The sequence below is a fragment of the Lepisma saccharinum genome, chromosome 21, assembly GCF_977018435.1.
Source record: "Lepisma saccharinum chromosome 21, izLepSacc3.1, whole genome shotgun sequence".
In the NCBI taxonomy this organism is placed as follows: Eukaryota; Metazoa; Arthropoda; class Insecta; order Zygentoma; family Lepismatidae; genus Lepisma; species Lepisma saccharinum.
This window is the reverse complement of record NC_139249.1, coordinates 66421831-66439711: the sequence shown is the minus strand read 5'-3', so window position 1 is coordinate 66439711 and position 17881 is coordinate 66421831.

Genomic DNA, 17881 nt, shown 5'->3' with positions numbered 1-17881 from the left:
TACGCTCTCAAGTACAAAGGGGAGATCTTGAAGAATCCGCAGGTACCGATTCACTTTCACGGTTACCAGTGCGTGCAGAAGATGGCGTCGGGAAGTCACATGGAATTCGACGTGACGACACAGTTCAACAACATACAGTTCGACATGCCAGATTTCGTCGTAGTGCTCTTTCAGACCAGGCGCGATAACAACCAGGAAAAAGATTCCAGCAAGTTCGACGACTGCAAAATCAAGAACGTTTATCTGAAGAATGGACGCAACGAAGTCTTCCCGCGCGAGAATTACAACCTCGACATGACCAAAAACGATTACCTCAAACTTTACGAAGCTTACACCTCTTTCAAACGCGTGACCGAGGGGAGCATGGACATGTACTACACGCCCAGCGAATTCAAAACCCGCAGACCCATGTTCGTCATCAACACATCTAAGAGAAAGCAGGTGGTGGTCAACGATCGAACCAACATCAAGGTCGTCTGCGAGTTCCACGAAGCCTTGCCCGAGGACACCATGTGCAGCGTCATCCTGGTCGCCGAGAAGTCCTTCGTCAACGACGTGAAGAACGAGAGGGTCACAGAGCAGTTTTAACAAGTTTTTAACATTTTTTCTTGCACAATAAGAAATTTTTGTACTAGCACAATCAGTTTTAATGGCACAATACGAAAATTTCACTAGTTCAAGATCAGTTACAATATCAATTTCATCAGTTATCAGTTACAATATCTTTTTTCTCATCAGTTTTTGCACTATAGCACGAGACAATCAGAAATTTTTGCACAAAAATTTTGTTGTTGTTGTTTTTACATGAGAAAATTAACAATAAAATTCTATTTTTATCGTTTCAGATGCTGTCGAACATCAAAAACACATACACGTACAAACACACTAAAAAAATAAGCATGCAACTTTATTTGTAACACACACATACATTCTCCATCTTCATCAAAAAAATATTATAATAAACATAATTATTTTTATCTATATCTCACAATAAAACTCTATATCCAAAATATTACAACATCAAATAACACTAGAGTCGTTAGTACACGTTGCATGCATTACGGAGGTCCTCTGTAGGGTTTCATGGAAGTTTGGGGGGAAAAAAAACACGTGAAACCCTACAGAGGTGCGGTAATCTACAACCGCAGCCGTTAGAAAACCTTTTACTTTTTTTTGGTTGGGCACCACGCACCCTGGCGAGGTTATAGGGGCCAGGCATCCTAAAAAACAACAATTATTTATTTGTTTGTTTGCGTCACAATACGAAAATAATGAGAAGCGCCAGCGCGCGCACGTGTGTATAGCACATCGTGTTTCCCCCCGAGAGAGGTTTACAAAGGTCACGATAGGTCTCTCTCTTCATCTTACAGCAACATTGGCATCTCTATCTTTTTTAGTTGTAGGTGGGTTGCCAACACAATCTAGTTAATAATACTACATATTATACACACACACGCACACACATACTGTGTTGCCATCCATCCATCCCTCTCTCTTTTACGGCAGTATATATTTGTTGCTGGCTCTTCTTGCCTAGTGTGTGTATGTTACGTCAGTATATAAATTGGCTAAGCCTCAAGCAAAATAGCCCTTGCCAAGTAAAAAAAGCTGTAGGTAGGTATTGGTAATACTGTCGGTTGTTTAACTCTTCCCTCTCTCTCTTTTTCTCCTTTCTCTCTTTTTTTTGTAAAAAAAAGCTATGGCAAAAGTACCAGTAGGTTGGCAAATTGCTTTATGCACTGTAAGGCAGACCTCAAGCAGTATTGCCAGCTCCTTGCTTTAGGTTAGGTTAGACCAAATAAAAACCTTGGTGATTTTTCGAGTAAGATGTTGGCAATACTGCAGAACAAGCCTCAAGCAGTATTGCCAGCTCCTTGCTTTAGGTTAGGTTAGACCCAAAAACAAAAACCTTGGTGATTTTTTCGAGTAAGATGTTGGCCACGCTGCAAGGCGAGCCTCAAGCAGTATTGCCAGCTCCTTGCTTGAGGTTAGGTTAGACCCAAAAACAAACCTTGGTGATTTTTTCAAGTGAGGAGTTGGCCACACTGCAAGAAAATAAGGATCATGCCTTACAAGAGCAAACCATTAAAACAAGCCTCAAGCAGTGTTGCCAGCTTCTTGCTTGAGGTTAGGTTATACCCAAAAACAAAAACCTTGGTGATTTTTTGAGTGAGGAGTTGGCAACACTGCGAGAAAGCCTCAAGCAGTGTTGCCAGCTTCTTGCTTGAGGTTAGGTTATACCCAAAAACAAAAACCTTGGTGATTTTTTGAGTGAGGAGTTGGCAACACTGCGAGAAAGCCTCAAGCAGTGTTGCCAGCTTCTTGCTTGAGGTTAGGTTATACCCAAAAACAAAAACCTTGGTGATTTTTTGAGTGAGGAGTTGGCAACACTGCGAGAAAGCCTCAAGCAGTGTTGCCAGCTTCTTGCTTGAGGTTAGGTTATACCCAAAAACAAAAACCTTGGTGATTTTTTTGAGTGAGGAGTTGGCAACACTGCGAGAAAGCCTCAAGCAGTGTTGCAAGCTTCTTGCTTGAGGTTAGGTTATACCCAAAAACAAAAACCTTGGTGATTTTTTGAGTGAGGAGTTGGCAACACTGCGAGAAAGCCTCAAGCAGTGTTGCCAGCTTCTTGCTTGAGGCTTTCTCGCAGTGTTGCCAGCTTCTTGCTTGAGGTTAGGTTATACCCAAAAACAAAAACCTTGGTGATTTTTTGAGTGAGGAGTTGGCAACACTGCGAGAAAGCCTGAAGCAGTGTTGCCAGCTTCTTGCTTGAGGTTAGGTTATACCCAAAAACAAAAACCTTGGTGATTTTTTGAGTGAGGAGTTGGCAACACTGCGAGAAAGCCTCAAGCAGTGTTGCCAGCTTCTTGCTTGAGGTTAGGTTATACCCAAAAACAAAAACCTTGGTGATTTTTTTCGAGTGAGGAGTTGGCAACACTGCTTGAGGCTTTCTCGCAGTGTTGCCAGCTTCTTGCTTGAGGTTAGGTTATACCCAAAAACAAAAACCTTGGTGATTTTTTCGAGTGAGGAGTTGGCAACACTGCGAGCCTCACCGAGCCTCATTTTCGGTTGGCCAACCCGGGACACTCCTCTACTGTGAACCTTACACATTCTGCCACTCTACCAAGGCTAACGTACTTCATCAGGCGAATGTTGCGAACCTCAAGGCGACGAGCTCGTCAACGAGTTTGTGCGAAAACTGGAAGAGCACAAGGCTAAGGGGTCTGGGGGATCGTTGTGTGGCAATACATACGAACTTCGGGTTAAGCTCAGCAAGGTTGTTCACCTGTCCGCGTCCAACTACGTCCCCCTACAACCAGACATTGGGGGCCAAGAAGGCCGTTCTGAATATTCATAACGTATGGTCGGTGCTGGCGGCGTTGCACCGAATCGAAGGAAAGACTAGCCGCGCCGAGTTGCCCACTACGTGCATTTCGAACCAGAACTCGAAGTTGCAATTGCCTGGATCCCCTCTTCCATGGTAATCGGTGACATCCCGAAGTTTGAAGTGCTGGCGCGAGATGTGTCAGGCAAGCGACTGGCCATCAATGGTTATGGACTCACCGATAAGACAAATGTTGTGTATCCCATTAGCGTGAGCGACGTGGATGGTGACGGTGCGCAGGAGTTCAACTTCTTGTTGATAAAGAGCGACTCATGCCACCACTACACTCTCTTTCGCTCGCTCTCCCGGTTGGTTTCAGGTCAGAGAAGCAGCCATGGACATCACATCAAGGTGTGTCGAAAGCTGCGTGAACACCTTCGACAACCGTCAACACAATGATTACTATCGCTCTCGAGGACCTAATATCGCTGCCGAGAAGCTCGAGCACATCATGCTTTACTGTGGTACTAACAAACACTCGCGGATGCTCCTGCAGAAACCCGGATCGGTTGAGTAGTTTCGCCTGCACAGTGCTACGGCAGAGTACCCCGCAATCATCGTAGTGGACTTTGAGGCCTTCCTTAAACCCCTCTCCTCCTGCAATAATGATCCCGAGCTATCCTCCACCATTCCCTACCAGCGCCACGATGCCTTGAGTTTTGCTTATGTTGTGGTGTTTCGAGACCAGCGTGTCGCCCCCAAGCCAGACGTGCATTGCGGTCCCAACTCAGTCAAGGAGTTGGTGAAAGTGAAGGATGGTGAAAGAAGCCAGACCTATAGGAAAGGTGTTATTGGCCTCCATGCCTATGCTGCCGCTATAGTTCGATGAGCAGCGTAGACACGATTCAGTCACCACCTGTCCTCTTTACAAGTTGACCTTTATCACCACCAACGGGAAAGTACGAGAAAAGACCATTACACTAGCAGCTATATTGGTCCGTGGTGCAACGAGTGCAAACGTTGGCCCGGGACCCGCGGTGCCTTCCGGTGTTTTTTCATAATGGCTCGGAGAACAATTTTCATCACTTGGTGTCGCATCTTGGCTACGACGATAAACGCATCAACGTCTTAGCGTAGAACGAGGAGCGATACATCCGCCTGAGCAAGTGGGTGTCGATCGCCTGATCGTGCTCCAAAATCGTGCTTCGGTTCCTAGACTCCCTAAAGTTCCTCCAGGCAAGCCTCGACGCTCTCGCTGGAAAGCTTAGCGACGACCAGCTGTCCATCACCACATCTACCCCTGCGAATACGTCACCGACTGAACTAAGTTCGGGGAAGAGTATCTACTTCCCCGTGATAAATTCTACAGTCGGCTGAGAGGCTCGGGTGTATCAGCACGCCCAGTCCATGTGGCGCGAGCTGGGTTGTCGAACTCTTGGGGATTATAACGATGCCTATATTAGGTTCGATTGAAGGCTCCAGGCGTTTCGCTCGACTGTCCTGAGCATTAACCACCTGGACCCCGCATACTTCTACAGCCTCCCGAACTAGCAATGTCGGCTATGCTGCTGTTGACGAAGGTTCAGCTCGAGCTCCTTTCCGACTCAGACGTGGTGATCTTCATCAAGAGAGGCATCCGGGCGGCATGGTCCATGTGTCGGAACGATACGCGCGCGTCAAGAACCAGCACATGGTAACTGGCCACGACCCCTCCAAGCCATCGAGCTACATCATGCACACAGACGTAAACAACCACTGTGGATACTCTATGATGCAGCAACCCCGTTCAGGAGGGTTCGAGTGGGCTAATCCTTCCGGTTTTGACGTCGAAGCTTTCGACGATACTGAACGTGGGTTCTTCGCCGAGGTGGACCTCGAATTCTCCGAAAAGCTGCAGGAGGCTATCCGCGAAATACCGCCTGCTCCGGAGTTCAAGTGTTCGCTTTGCTCGGATCAGCCCCAGCTGCTCATGGAGAACGATTCACAGCGTTTTTTTCGTTCTCGCACTGTCTGTGGTTGAAGTAGTACATAGACAACAATACCGAGCACTGCATCGTCGTTTTCTCTGAGCCTGACCAGGACTTCCTCAAGTTGATGAACAATGCAGTTTTTGGTATAACAATGAAGAACGTGCGAAATCGCGTGGATGTGAGGTAGATTGCGAACGCCGAGCTTTATCGCAAGCTGGTGGCAAACCCGGCTTTCAAATCTAGGACAATCTACAACAAGCAGTTGGCTCTGGTCCACATGGACAGGACTGTGGTGTTCCTGATCAAAGCAATCTACGTTGGAGCCACGGATCTGGACCTAAGGGAGCTGCACATGTTTGAGACTCACTATTGCACCCTTGGCAAAACACTATGACCGTGACATCTCTCTTCTATACATAGACAAGGACAGTGTGGTATACCATTTCCGGACGGCCGACGTGTACGAGGACATAGCCGCAGTCCCATCTTTGGCTGAGCTGTTTGACACATCGGGCAATCCCCAGACTAACAGGTACGGCATCCTGGCATCCCGGAACAAAAAGATGCCCGGCAAACTCAAGAACGAGAAGAACGGAGATGTAATTCTCGAGTTTGCCGGTATTCGCGAAAAGCTTACACAATTCGAGCCGAGGGTAGTATCACCAAAAAGGCGAAGGATTGGGCAGCAATTGGTCTAGGAGTGCCTCACGTTCGAGGACTACGTCGGTTGCCTCAAAATCAGGTCGTCGGTTCTATGAGTGGAGGAGCGCATCCAAAGCGTCGACCATGTGTTGACCACCAACCGCGTAAGGAAGGTCGCCCTGGATGCTCACGACAATAAGAAATGTGTCATCGAGTGTGGGATCCACACACTCACCTGAGGCCATTATAAGCTGAAAACCAACAAAGCCTGCGCGTCTGTTCTTAGCCCCCTAATTTTTTAAATAGCTGTTGCATGCTCAATCTCTTCTTCTTCTTCTTTTGTAAAAAACGGAACTAACTCCAGCCCTGTCCTATGACACACGCAGGGCCGAAGGGTGCAGTTCCTTTCAGGTGTGATCATGTTTTTGTCAATTGTTAAACAGCACACTTGCAATGCTGTTACAATGCATTTAAAACTGTTCAGTCACTCGCTTGTTTGTGACATCATACACCAAAGTTTTCTCCACGATGAGAATGACACTACATATGGTGTCGGCGGGCAAGGCATCGTGGAACTCACAAACAATCTTGATGTTGGTGCTATCGTTGACAACCACCTGCCTCCTCTTCGATGTTTTGATGACGACCATGTGTCTGCCAGCCATGAACTCGTTTGGGTACAGTATACGTCCACATTGCCAGACGTCACCCTCTTTTAGGCAGTCGTCGTCTGCAATGTTCAGGTTGTAGTTCTCTCGCGGAAAAATACTCGTACCTTCCATTTTTAATATAGATGTTCTTGATTTGCATTTGTTGAACTGGCTGGAATCTTTCTCCTGGTTGTTCTCCTCCCGTGTCTGGAAGAGCACGAATGCGAACTCAGGCATGTCGTACCGAATGTTGTTGAACTGCGTTGTCACGTCGAATTCGAAATGATTGCCGGAAGGAGGTTTCTGCACACACTGGTAACTGTAAAACTGGATAGGGCATTTGGAGATTCTTCAAAATATTTGTTTTGTACTTAAGGGAGTGGTTGGATTCGTATTTCACCAACGGTATCTGCAGCTCCATGAACCTTACGAGGCACTTGGAAGCGTCGGGTAGTGTGTTGGGAAACGGGGGTGTCCCTTCAGGACCCAAGGTGCTCTAGCCATCAGCGCGTCGTTGTCGTTGTCAGCTCTGCGAAACGTGAGATACAAACAGCCCTTCCACATGTTCTCCTCGTAATCGGAGAAAAAGCCGGGTATCAGACGCATGGGAAATAGAACTGTGTGGTTTTTGGTTTTGATCTTCGCACCCGCTTCAAATCCCCATGCCTGGTAGTCGGCACCGTCGGTCCTGGACAGTTTCAACGTTCCCACGTCCGTAAAGGTAACCCCAGGGTAGTCGACTCGATCGATGACTGTGCCATGTTTCCCAACTTCCACCTGCGAGAACAGTTACGGTACAAAGTTGTCCACGGGGATCAAATTTGTATTGGCCGGGAAAGCATCGCCGCTGTCTCTCTTTACAACGTCGAACTTGACGTACAGGTCAGCTCCGTATGTATGCACGAAACTGTCGCCGACGTCAACATCGAACTCGATTTCTCGGTCCGGTTTGTTGAGTTTGGCGAATGTGCGACGTATGGGAGGGAAGGACTGCAACTCGTAACTTTCGATATGTTCCGTGATCGTTATTTATTACACGTTAATCTCCACGACGGCAGTTGTTGTGGCTCCGGAGAAATCAACCTCCTCGCCCTTCTCGTTGGTCACCGCCAATTCTATTTTGTCTATGAGGTTACGACACACGGGAAAGTATATCGGAGACGAGGGCGTGTAGATGATCGGATCCATGCACTCCGAGTTCGGATTGAAGGTGGCGATGATCCCCGTCTGCTTGTTGCTGCCCGGAAGCCGTCCGAGGACTTTCTGATCACTCCTTGAGAAACCGAACAGCACCGTCGAGGAAAAATTCGTGAGACTGGTAGTAAAAATACAATTAGTAAATGTTAGCGGCGTGTTCATACGTCCAATACCCTCGAACATTCGGAACACTTTGAAGCCTGAGAATCTCGACGGATAACAGATAACGCAAGACTGAACCGTCCAATCTACTCAACATCGGTTCCAGGTGTTCCCCGATGGTGCAAACAACCTCGTTGTAACCGGGTTTGATTATCAATTCGACCTAATGTTGCTTGAATTGCTCTTTCAAATCCTGAAGCTTGGTGCCGAAGTCAACCAAGGCTGATTCCTGGTTCGCTTCGACGGTGCCGATTTGGAATTTCCAGTTCGCGGCGTTATTCTGCAAGCTTTCCAGAAGCCTCAACTTAAAAGTTTAGGACACGAGGTCGTGGGTTTAGGTCCTGATCTCAGCAAACAGCACATGGAGGTCGGTGACATTCTGATTGGTGGGTAAAGCAGCGACAGTATTCCGAAGTGGCGCGATTTCGCCTTGGATGTTTTTCACCTTGTCGGATTTGAGTATTCGATTGACTGCCCGCTTCACAACTTTCAGCTCCTACGTTCTGGGCATGGTTGCCATCATATTTTGAAGAGATTCCAGAGCCTTTTTCACTGCTTCCAACTATGTAGCGTCTGCCACGGTACGCATGGCATCTTGAAGTTGCGCATGTCATGCTGGGTGGGCGTTGATTGCTGCAGCGTTTCCAACTTGTTCTGTATGTCGTCTATGAGGTGATGGTAATGCGAAAAATCGGATTCGGTGATTAGACTTTCCAGCTTGGAGATCTGTTAGGCGTTGATACTATGCTTATTTATTATAAGGTAGGTGATCCGAATCTCCACGAACAAAGGACAACATTTGTTGTACTCACCCAGACTCTCGACGTACAGGCAATCGTCAGCAGACACAGTGCTTGATGCGATAAATGTCCTTGCCAAAGGAAATCTTGACTTCACCCTCATTCTCCGGATTCACTACTATCTGACGTTTGCCACTGATCGGAATTTTTGTAGAAATTTAGGTTGTTGTTGAAGAAGTAAAAAGTTTTGCCAACATTGTCATCGTATTTCGTCCAAGTGCTGTTCAAGTGAATGATTAACAGGCCACTCAGTTGTGATAAAATGGACGGCAACAGGTCGAAGCTTGTCGCTGCAGTCTGACTCTGGTTTACATGATAACCCTCGTCCTAAACCCAAACACTTTCATAGGCATGGTTATTTTTATGCGCGTGAGTTGAAATACAACGACAAAAAGTTGCCAATGTTGCGAATAGGGATTTGCGCCAAATGCTAAATATCCGAGAAGTTAGCCAAATCACAGTAAGATAAGCTGTCATCCATTTAGTTTAGATCAGGTCGTAATAGAGTACGATGTTAGTATAGATTAGGGTGTGAAAGAGTAACATTAATCGGTAACACTGCGAGCCTCACAGAGCCCCATTTTCGTAACAGCGTAAAAAGGTACAATAAGCTTGGAAAAACTGTTAAATATACATCTTAAAAAGGTTATGAGATGGCTACACTGTAAATATACATCGTAAAAAGCTACACGTTAGCAACACTGCGAACCTCACTGAGCTCCATTTACGGTTTCAGAAACGGCTCACTTGCACTACTAACACATGATACATTTTTATTGCTACAATGTAAGTAAGAGATACAGTGAGTCCGATAAATCGAGATGCACTGTAAACTCCGATCACTTCCATGTGCCCAATAAATCGGACACTGTGCACAGTTATCACTTTCATTTTTTGTCTATAAATAGCTGTCCCAAGGAAAAAGTATTGCTGTGGAAAATATGTAACAAAAAAAAAGACTTAAGATCAGTCATGTGCAGTGGCGGCGATTGGGTTCCAAAACCCTGAAGGTGCAACGTGCCAAATCTAGGGGAGGCAAAGACAGTATATTTCCCTTTGTAGATAAGGTTTAGCATAGTGCGGGGACAAAAGTGACCCCCTAAACGCCGACACTGGTCATGTATATGTTTACATATATACATAAATACATACACATATTCTGAAATGACAATAAAAAAGGAAACATTTGGAATCTAAACCAATAAATATACACCTAAATATTATTATTACAGTACAGAACACAGTCGTCCGATATCAGTTTGTATCTGTGTACAACTGAAAATCTATCATGTAACCACTACTAGCGCTTTATTACCCAGTTCTTGAACCCAAAACGGATCAGCTTTCCTCCAATGAACTGCTTTGCGTAGTGCCTCCCGTAGTAAGGAATCATACTCTCGTCGATGGAAAGCATTTCGTCCACACACCCATGCTGTTTGAAAGATGAGGAAAGTTTCTCCAAATATGGCCGTATCTTGTACAGACGATACGACTCGCCTATTTGTGTATTGTCATTCAAATGAATATTATATAGAATAGTCTCAAACCGACCACAAGGAATGCTTTCAGAAAGTATCGAAGGAGTATCTTTTTCTTTTGACCAAAACATACATTTGTTTGAATATTTTGCATAACCTGACAACAAGAGACCGCCAAGAACAACAAGAAGTTCTTCTTTCGTCAAATCAAGATCAATATTTTTGTGCGAAGCATACATTTTGGATTGATTTGTTATAAGATTTAGTATGTCCTCATCAAAAAATAAATTATAAAAATCTAATGGTGATTCACTGTTTCGTGCTTCTTCAGATGGTTCAATAGGGCAGCACTCAGTTTGTAATTAGAATGAAGGTAGACTTTTCTTCCACAAGGGTCTTGATTTAGTCTGAAGACGTATTATTTTTTTGAAGCACCAGTGTTATGTGTAGGGGTATATGTAGACGCTACATTACTGGATGAACCTTCAACACAACTTCATATCTTAGTTTGCACCTCACAAACGCTCATTAGCGTATTTTGCCAAAAATTGTTTAGATTGGCCGTATGCTCATCATCTGATTTATCACTGTCTTCGATTTTAACCTTGTAATCCACTGGTGGTGTAAAATAAATGTTCCTTCTCCTCCTCCTCCTCCAAATCTTCATTCTCCAAAGTAGTAAAAATGTGATCCACAGTGAGGTTGAATAGTGTAAAAATTGTATTATAGTTAGATTATAAACAACTCAAATATGAGCATACGCGCGTGCGCACACACACACCTATATGCATATGCACACACACACACGCACGCATACATAAACATATGCACACAGATTCACACATACACACACTCATTCCTAAAAACACGCACATATACACACACTAATGCACAAACACGCACACACTTATGCACACACACGCACATATGCATACACATATATACGTTGACAATCCCTAAAAAACCCAGGTATATATACATTTTACAGGAAATGGAAAATGTGAATAAAGTGCTCAGTGTGCACAGAGTCCGACACTATATTTTCTCTCGGAATAGCAGCTCAGGGATAAAACTAATGCACAAATTATTGTTACATATTTGTTACTAATGTTTCTTACGCATGTTTGTCGGATATATGTCAACTACTACATATCAATTGAAAAGAGCTTACCCGCTACATAGAAACGCAGCAAAGCTTTCTTTCCATGCACTCCCTTACAATTTGGCGGAAAATTTACAATGTTGCCAAGCCAGTGGGGTGACATATATGCATCACAGAGGTACCAAGGAACTAGATGTGATAAATATAACCAATTAAGGTAAAACAGTGTTACATAAAATGCAAATGTGTCAGCGTCCGATTAATCGGACACCATGCATTAATGGATTTCGTATTTCCTGCCTTCTACAAGGGTGAGTGTAACTCCTGAATGAAGAGTACACTACGTTATTGAGTATTCAATGAGCTTGCTTGTAAATGTTATCTCAAAACTTGGTCTGCACCAGGAACCCTAAATCTCAAAAATGCAGCAAAATTCCCACAATTTTCTTCCGAATCTATATATAATGTTCCCTATTCCCTGTGTCCTCTTAGATCAGCTGCTGTATGTGTTGTGTTTCTTGGTGGAAACGAAAGCATTCCAGATCGTTCTTCCAATTTGAGAATGATTTTAACACCAAATTTCCCAGCGTTTGGTTTGCACGCCCTCCCTCTCTTCCAGCAAACAATATACACGTTCGGCAATAAGCCCCTTCACCGTAATCACTGTAACATAACCACTTCAACTGACCTAGCCACTTCATCTGAAAAAGCCTTTCTTTCACTGCCGGGAATACATAGTTTTCGTCCGGAGTCCAGGGTTCCGTTAATAGTTTCACCAAAACACCACGGTCACTTGGGTTACTCGCAACATACACGCCTATATCTACAACATGAATGTTTGGCTCATTGTGACTTAGCTTGGCCTGCGCGAAAACTGATGGAACATATGAGAGAGAGTCGCATTTTCACGGAACAAGGGGCGGGGAGAAGGAATCGGTTGCCATGGTGAAATTTTGTCATCTGTGCTTGACCATCAGACTGTGGTTATTTTCCTACTACATTTCAGACCAATGACCTCTCATTACCAGACACTAACCGCAATCTCATATCTTCAAATCTAAGTTTCCACAACTTTCCAAACCAAGAAATAACCTAGCGCAGTAAGATGTCCTGTTAATGTAGTAAATACCAAGGCCAGCTGACCATGGAATTCCAACAGTACATCTTAATTCTACCCAACTTCCTTCAATGCACTGAGACCACTCCACCCATTCCATAAACAGGGAAGCTATGACCAAGCATCCAAGTGTCATCTCGCAATGTATCGATGACCAAATTTCAGTTTAACAATGAGACTTAGTCCTCGAACAATTAACGGAATATAAAGAGAAAATGTATATAAATTGTCGCACTGCTACTCTATCGCCTTTCTCTAATTTAAAATCGAAAGTTGTATTGACAATGGGGGCTTGAGACGGGACAGCACCCCTCCTGCCTACGCCACTACAAACTGCTTTCTTTAACACAGCTGAGGATCATAAACTCTCGTGGTAATTGTTCAACTCTTATGTCGGTACTCGTTACCTTACCTTAGTACTATTAGGAAAGAAATGTATTTTTTACTTGAGAGAGACTAATATTTTTCCCGGGGGTTTACAAAATATTTATTAAAATAGTTAATCATTTCAATATTTTTATTATATATCCATTCGTGTGTAGGAAAACCAATAACAGAGTTAGATGTGTGAATATTATATCCACTTACGATTATATTTTAAAAAAATACTCAATATCTGGTCAGTTGTAACAGCCAGAGGAACAAATAGCATGCAAGAAGCCGCCGTTGCGATAACGTAACATGTCTTTAAGGTACAGACATGCCGTTAATGTTTATATTCTCGCATTTTAGACGGTTTATCTTAAAAGCCATTATTTTGAAATTCGGTTTAAGAAAGTTCCATTTGGATAGTTGTATCTTTTGATAAGCGTGATTTTTTTATATGTTGAAGTATGTCATGAGAAATGAATATTGTGCAATTTTGAGAACCTAAAAAAAAATTCCTCCCTATAGAAAATTTTGAAGTTCAAGGTCTCACCCTCCATTTTTCATGAAAAGTAAAACATGAGTAAGTTTGGAATGCTGTCTCTTTGAAAGCAAATGCACAAGAAATTTGTGTTTTCATACACTGTTAATATAAAACGGTTTGCTTCTATACATTCAATTGTTTTGAGTGAACATTTTGCTTTCCATTATTATTCGGCAAGAAAAAGGGTCCAAAATGCAGTTTTTCCTGTTTTCAGCCCTTGATATCTTGGTTAAGCAAGAGAACCCCAAATATTTATTTACTGGGCCTTAAAGCTAACAATTAGGACAAGCTTCCTGATGTAGCACATTACTTCGATATTGATGCTTTTAGGAGATATAACCCTTTGAATTCTCAAAATTTGAGGAATCAGCTTCTTTAGAATTAGGCTTATCTCAAAACAGCATAAAAAATAAGTATGGTAACTGGTATCTGAATATATATACTTATACATGGAAATGAAAAACCTTTGGTGCCATGTTCCATTTTCGAGAATTTTTCTTTAAATTTTAAGAATTGACAATGTAAATTATCATACTTCATCCCTTATCAGAAAATTGAACAGCCCATTCTCCTCCCTTTCTTTGTTCCAAATGGAACAGTACATGGACTGAAAAGTTGTGGAACTGATTTCAGTTTTCTTTCTTTGCTCCTTGTAATCAAAGGATTTCCGGATTTGATGCAAAGTTCTAGTACAAGTGGTTCCGATCCCTTTTTAAACTTCAAGTCCCCAGTCCCGATTAGCCTTCCTGTGCATATAGTGAGTTTAAGAACAAAGCTCTACCATGCTCTATATACAGTGGCTGAAAAGGAGGAGGTCTATACATTTTGTTAGTAGACAGCAATCGTTTTGCCCTCCATAGGCACGCCGCTGTCTCATTTCCGATAAGAACATGCTTGTAAATTATTCTGTCTCATTGTACCAAAGAAAACATAACATTTCTTGTAAAAATCTGTAAATGTAGCACTATGCTGTTTGTGAGAGATTACCAAAATAAACAAATTTTAATTCAGGGATGCCTAGGAGCATACCTTTGTGAAGTAGTTGTTACCACAGCAGGACACGACGCCAGGGTCCAGTTTTTGAATCCCGTTAAGGGGATGATTGTTCTTTGTGAGTCAACAATCAGGCAAGGAAAAGATCAATTTGATTTTGATTTGATTTTTTTTTATTTGATTTAGTTTATTTTACTTCGCGTTTTGTGCCTCTTGGCTAATTTGCGAAGATGGGGATGAGTGATGAAATTGATGAATAGACATTCACAAACAACCAAGCCCGACCGGGATTCGAACCCGGGATCCTTGGCGTCGAGGCGCGATGTCCTAACCACTCCGCCACAGGGCCGGGCAACAAGGAAAAGATCAAATAATTACAACCGTTTACCATGGAGAATGTTAAATGAACTAATTAGAATTAAACGCAATTCCTGACTGGACTACGAAGGAGACTGGCTGGGTGGAACATAACATTATGTTAGAGACGCACCTCCAAGGCGGACTAGAAAGGATACTGCCTGGGTGGACCAGGTGTTAGAAATGCACTTCCTGGGCGAACTTGGAAGGAAACTGCCTGGTGGACCAGGTGTTAGACACGCACTTCATGTGTGGAATAGAAAGAAGACTGCTTGGGTAGACCAGGTGTACATTTTGGTTGGACTAGGATGGAGAATGCCTATGTGAACCAGGTGCTAGAAAGACGTTTCCTGGGTGGACTAGAAAGGAGACTACCTGGCTGAAAATGTTTTTAGAAATGCACTTCCTGGTTTACTTAGAAGGTGACTGCCTGGGTGGACCATGTGCTAAAAACGACTTTCCGGGATTGATCAGGAAGGAGACTGCCTGGGTGGACTAGGTGTTAGAAACACATTTCTGGCGTGGACTAGGAAGGAGACTGCGTGGCTGAAGCTATTTTTCGAAATACACTTCCTGGGTTAATTAAGAAAGAGATTGCCTGGTTTGACCATATGCTAATAACGTTCTTCATGGGTCGACTTGGACTGAGACAGCCTGGGTAACCAGGTGTTAGTGACGCACCACTTGGGTGGACTAAGAACGAGAATATCTGTGTGGACGAGGTGCTAGAAGCGCACTTACTGGGTGGACTAGAATTGAGAATGTCTGGGTGGTCTAGGTGTTAGAAACGCGCTTCCTGAATGGATTAGGAAGGAGACTACATGGGTGGAAAAGGCATTAGATACAAGCTTCCTGAGTGGACTATGTTGGAAACTGCCTGGGTGGGCCAGATGTTCGAGACGCACTTCCTTGATGAACTAGGATGGAGAATGCCTGGGTGGACCAGGTGTTACAAACGTGCTTTCTGGGTCGATTAGTTGCCGGACTGCTTGAGTTTATCAGGTGATAGAACTGCACTTCCTGGGTTTACTAAAAAGTTGACTGCCTGGATGGACCAGGTGCTAGAAACGACTTTCCTGGGTCGATTAGGAAGGAGACCGCCTCGGGTAGCCAGGTGTTAGAAAAACTCAATATACTGACTAAGACAGAAATTTATTTTATTATAAAACATAAAGTAAACGCAACGTTTCAACCTTATATCAAGATCTTCTTCAGATTCTGCACCAAGTACAAATGTAACCAGGTACAAAAGAGGATGTATATGTACGCAAAAATTATTGCCCTCCAGACTATTAGAAAGTTGTTCTGGAACATTCTGGAACAACTTTATAATAGTCTGGAGGGAGTAATTTTTGTGTATATACATCGTCGTGTTTTGTACCTTGTTACATTTGTGCTTGGTGCAGAGACTGAAGAAGACCTTGTTAGAGGGTTAAAACGTTATGGTCAGTTTATGTTTTATAATAAAATAAATTTCTGCCTTTGTCAGCATATTGAGTTTTTCATATCATGGAAACAAGGCATAATGGTGTTACAGGTGTTAGGGACGTACTACCTGGGTGTACTAGGTGTTCGAGACTAACACCTGGCTCAACCAATTGTTTGAAACGCACATCCTGGGTTTACTAATTAGGATACTGCGTGGGAGGACTAGGTGTCAGAAACACATTACTGGCGTGGACTGCGAAGGGAAATACCTGGATGGACCAATTGTTAGAAATGCACTGCCTGGGTTTACTAAGAAGGAGAATGCCTGAGAAAACCAAGTGCTAGAAACATGCTTCTTGGGTCATTCAGGAAGGAGACTGCATGGTGAACCAGGTGCTAGAAATGCACTTGCTGGGTGGAAAACAGAAGAGACTGCCTGGGTGAACTAGATGTTAGAGACACTCTTTCTTGGTGGAGAATGGCTGGATGAACAAAATGTTAGAAATGCACTTCCTGTGTTTACTATGAAGGTGACTGTTTGGGTTTTCCAGGTGATAGAAACGCACTTGCTGGGTTGATTAGGAAGTTCCCTTGTGGACCAATTGCTGTATATACAAGAAAAGGGACTGTCTGAGTGAACTAGGTGTTAGAAATGCACTTCCTGTGTGGACTAGGAAGGAGACTGCACATCCTTCGTTAACGAAGAAGAAACTGCCTGGATTGACTAGGTGTTAGAGACACAACTTTTGCGTGGATTAGTTAGGAGAATCCCTGGCTGAATCAATTGTTAGAAATCCACTTCCTGGGTTTACAAAGGACGTAACTGCCTGTGTGGACCAGATGCTAGAAACGCACTACCTGGGTCGACTAGGAAGGAGACTGTCTGGTGGACCAGGTTCTAGAAAAGCACTTGCAAAGTGGACAAGAAAAGAGACTGCCTGGGTGAACTAGGTGTTAGAGACGCACTTCATGGATGTACTAGGAAGGAAACTGCCTGGCTAGACCAATTGTTAGAAATGAACGTCCTATGTTTACTAAGTAAGAGACTTCCTGGGTTAACTCGGTGTTAGAAACACATTTCTTGCGTGGACTAGGAAAGAAAATGCCTGGCTTAATCAATTATTTGAAATGCACTTCCGGGGTTTACTAAGAAAGAGACTGCCTGGGTGGGCCAGGTATTAGAGTCACACTTTCTGGGTGGACCTTATTGGTAAATGTCTGTTTGTACCAGGTGCTAGAAACGCACTTACTGGTGGGAGTAGAATAGAGAATGTCTGGGTGGACCATGTGCAAAAAACGCGCTCCCTGGGTGAAATAGGAAGCAGACTACACGCGTTGGACCAGATATTACAGACAAACTTCCTGAGTAGACAAGGATTGAGAGTGCCTGAGTGGGAATTGTTTTCTAGACCAATTTCTTGGGTGAAGTTGGATTGAGAGTTTTTGGTTGGACCAGGTGCTAGAAAGTCTCATCCTAGATCGATTAGGAAGGAGACTGCTTGGGTGGAGAAGGTGCTAGGAACGCACTTGCAAGGTGGACAAGAAAGGTGACTGCCGGTGTGTACTAGTTTTTAGAGACGCACCTTCTGTGTGGACTAGGAAGGAGACTGCCTGGCTGGACAAATCGTTAGATATGCACTTCCTAGGTTTACCTGAAGACGAGTGCCTGAGCGGACTAAGTGTTTCAAACGCTATTCTGTCATGGACTACGAAGGAGACTGCCTGGCTGAAGCTATTTCTCGAAATACAC